Raw genomic sequence first — 4,112 nt, 5'->3', positions numbered from 1 at the left:
GTGACCAAGCGAGGAAAAAAGAAAAGACACCGCGTAGACGTACTGGATTAATAAAACTTAACCATGTGATTGGAAACTTTACGGGACATCTTCCAACGTATTTTCTGGTGATTTTGGCCGTGTTTGTATCTTATTTTATGAAAAGGTTATGCAAATATTAATGCTTCATTGGCATCGAGCTTATATTACTGGAGGGAGCATCCAGCTGCCGCGACGTCGCACAGTGGTGTGTTTTGCGAAAAACGTGGTCAAAACTCTTTACTCGCCTTGAAATTTGTTGCATATTCTTGAAAACTGTTTGGAACAATAAATATTATCACAAGATATTCAGAAGACTGGATGTTGTGAAGATATTTATTATTTGAGATGTTAATTTTTTAAGGAAGGAAAAAACTCATCTCTGTCCCTACCGGGAGTCGAACCCGGGTCCCTCGATTGCCGGACGAGTGCTCTGACCACTAAGCTACAGAGGAGACAGAGCTTTTCCTTCGCTAGAGCGTATATATGCCGAACGGAACCGTGCAATGGACGGTGAAACCGATCAGCTAATAGCTCATGGACGACGAACCATGAGCTATTAGCTGAACGGTTTTGGCCACGATTTTCGCAAAACGCATCACTGTGCGTCGTCTACATCTGACTCGGTGCAAACAAACACGATCCCCCCCATGGAGATCAATGTTAAAATTGCCGATTTTAGCATAGAAATGCGGAAATTTACTAGGGTTTTCCACCACATCAATAATTTTAAAAATTGTATTGCATTCTCGATTTTTGAAATATTGAGTTCGCTTAGAGATACGAAGCCCAGAAAATTAAATATAAAATAATGAGCCAGACCCAGTTTTGAGGTGGATATCCAAGCAATAACATTAATTTCAGCTTTTTATTTATATCTTCTCAAGCACGAAAATGATAATTAATGTCTTCGTATTGTCATATTATCCAATTGCATCAATCCGTTTTGAAATTAATTCCGGAATTATTTCTTTATTAATTATTATTTCTTTCATTACTTCTGGAGTAATTGCTTTAACCAATTCTGGATTTGTTTCTTTCATTAATGATGAAATTATTTCTTTTACTAATGCTGGAATTATTTATTTTACTGATTCTGAAAAATTATGTCTCATTAATTCTGGCATTCATTAATTTTGGAATTATGCCTCATTAATTTTAGAATTATATCTCATTAATTTTAGAATTATATCTCATTAATTTTGGAGTTATATCTCATTAATTTTAGAATTATATCTCATTAATTTTGGAGTTATATCTCATTAATTTTAGAATTATATCTCATTAATTTTGGAATTATATCTCATTAATTTTAGAGTTATTTCTTTGATTAATGCTGGAATTATTTATTTTATTAATTCTAGAATTTTTCTTTCATTAATTTTGGAACTATCTTTTACTTTAATTCTAGAATTACCTCTTTCATAAATTTTGGAATTATCACTTTATTAATGCTGAAATTACTTCTTTCAACGATTTTGAAATTATCTCTTCCATTAATTCCATAATTTTTTCTTGCATTAATTTTGGAATTATCCCTTTTTCTTAATTCTGGAATTATTTCTTTCATTATTAATGCTGAAATTATCACTTTCATTTATTTTGGAACTGAAATTATCTGTTTCATTAAAACTAGAATTTTTCTTTCATTTATTCTGGAATCATCTTTTATTAATTCCGAATTATCTTTCATTAATGCTGGAATTATCACTTTCATTTATTTGGAGCTGAAATGATCTCTTTCATTAATTTGGAACTGAAATTATCACTTTCATTAATTTTGGAATTACCTTTCATTAATTTTGGAATTACCTTTCATTAATTTTGGAATTATCTTTGGTTAAAATTTCTAAATTTAAAAAAAAAAACACGTTATTAATCTGCGTGATTTTGCTTCAAAAAATGCTTGATTAAAGCTGCAGAATTTCTTCAATTAATTTATATGGGCCCATAAATAATTTCAAAACATCCTAAACTATATGGATTGATGCAAGTGGATAATATAAGACAATACGAAGACATTAATTATCATTTTCGTGCTTGAGAAGATATAAATAAAAAGCTGAAATTAATGTTATTGCTTGGATATCCACCTCAAAACTGGGTCTGGCTCATTATTTTATATTTAATTTTCTGGGCTTCGTATCTCTAAGCGAACTCAATATTTCAAAAATCGAGAATGCAATACAATTTTTAAAATTATTGATGTGGTGGAAAACCCTAGTAAATTTCCGCATTTCTATGCTAAAATCGGCAATTTTAACATTGATCTCCATGGGGGGGGGGGGGGGTCGTGTTTGTTTGCACCGAGTCACGTGATCTTCCGACGGAAGATGTTGGGGGACATCATTCTCAGCACCGCCAAGGCGGAGACCGCTGACGTCATGCTCCCTCTAGTAATATAAGCTCGATGGACCTGAAATAGAACTCCTTAATACACAAGCGTATGAAGGCGTCTTAAGCCGATTTTTGCTAGGAATAGAATTGTTTAATTCGCAGCGTGAACCGAATTAGACTATTTTGCGCCGACAGAAACGTGTTACATAATCACGCTACGCGTTTGTGTTTTCCTAGCGAGGCGCATCAGATCAGGGTGGCTATATAAAGTATATGGCTTTGGCATCAGCTAGAACTCCTTAATACACGGCGTATATGAAAGCGTCTTAGCATCAGCTACTCTGTCGTCTGTATGCTCCGGTTTGAAGGGAAAGGAAAGAAAACACAAAAGAGTGAAGAGAACATCGGCAAAACCGCGGCGTACGAAGCATTAGACTACTCCAGGAGCAGTCCTCCAATCACGCCCGACGTAAAGCGCTGTCGTGAGCCGTATTGCGCTCTGTAGGAAAACAGTCATACTGCTTTTGGTTATTGGTGAGTGGACGGTGTGTCGCGCTGGGCGAATCACGTCGCGCGCGACACAAGAAACCTGCTCCTAGGAAAACCCACTAGCCGTTAAAACCCAAAACGGCTCAGTGATATGATTGGCTGATGAGGGAGTGACGTCAGTATAAACGTACTAACGTGGTTTCATTAATTTATCATATTTGGCAAGAAATTATACTTTTCAATCTTAGAAACAAATTGCCAAGATGACATTATGTTGCTATCTTTCAAAACAGAACTGTATCTGGAAATCTCATGACCATGTAATCTGTATTTTACGGGACAAAATTACGTAGAACTCAGAAAATTGCAAAATTTCCCCCGTTATCACGTCATTTCTAGTAAAAATACGCATTTTGTGGATTTTCGTCTTCGAGAGAAAAAAGTTTTTTCAAACCGTGAATTTTTAATTCTAATGAAAATTTCCCATCCATGAAATTTCTCGTTTTGAGATATTGGTTGCATTCAATACTACTGTGCTGTTGTTTCATACATGCTCGAACCGTGGCCAACTGTGGTCCTCGGACTTATCTGATGTGCCTGCGACCTCAAACTTAATTTTGTAAACATTTTCAGATCACTTGAGTGACTGCCGCACAGTTCCAGAGCACACTTAAAAGGTCCGTGGCACATTTACAGAGAACTTGAATGGCTCTTGGAACAGTTTAACATCAATCACTCAAGTGACCCACGACATATACACAGATCACTTACCTGCGGCATGGTCTAGAACACTTGAGCGAACCCGACACATTTCCAGCTCATTTTAGTGATCCGCGGCCCATTTTAGATCACTTAAGGGGCCTTTGGAACAGTTCACATCGCTCAAGTGGCCAGCGACACATTAACAAATCAGTCAAGTGACCCACGACATAATTACAGATCACTTAAGTGATGTGCGGCACAGTTCCAGAGCACGTAAGTGGCCTGCGGTGCAGTTCCACATATTACTCGTGGCTCAGCTCAAGTGGCCCGTGACACATTTTCAAATCAACGAGGAAGTGGCCCGCGCTCTCCTAAAGATTGAGTATCCTTGCATTACAGTAATGTTGAAATGAAGGGTCAATGGCAAGATTCCGGTTGGTCCGTGTAATCACACGGACTAAACTTTTTTCACTTCCAAGCTTATAAGCGAAAAAAGTTTCGTCGATTCTTATCAGTATAGTGTTTTAACAATAAGAGAGCCACTAGATCAAATGGACCCCAGGACC

The sequence above is a fragment of the Pholcus phalangioides genome, unplaced genomic scaffold (assembly GCF_987345545.1).
Source record: "Pholcus phalangioides strain wild (caught in Gottingen) unplaced genomic scaffold, Ppha-v1.0 ptg000008l_1, whole genome shotgun sequence".
NCBI lineage: Eukaryota > Metazoa > Arthropoda > Arachnida > Araneae > Pholcidae > Pholcus > Pholcus phalangioides.
The sequence above is the reverse complement of the archived record's forward strand: the minus strand, read 5'-3'. Positions refer to the sequence as shown.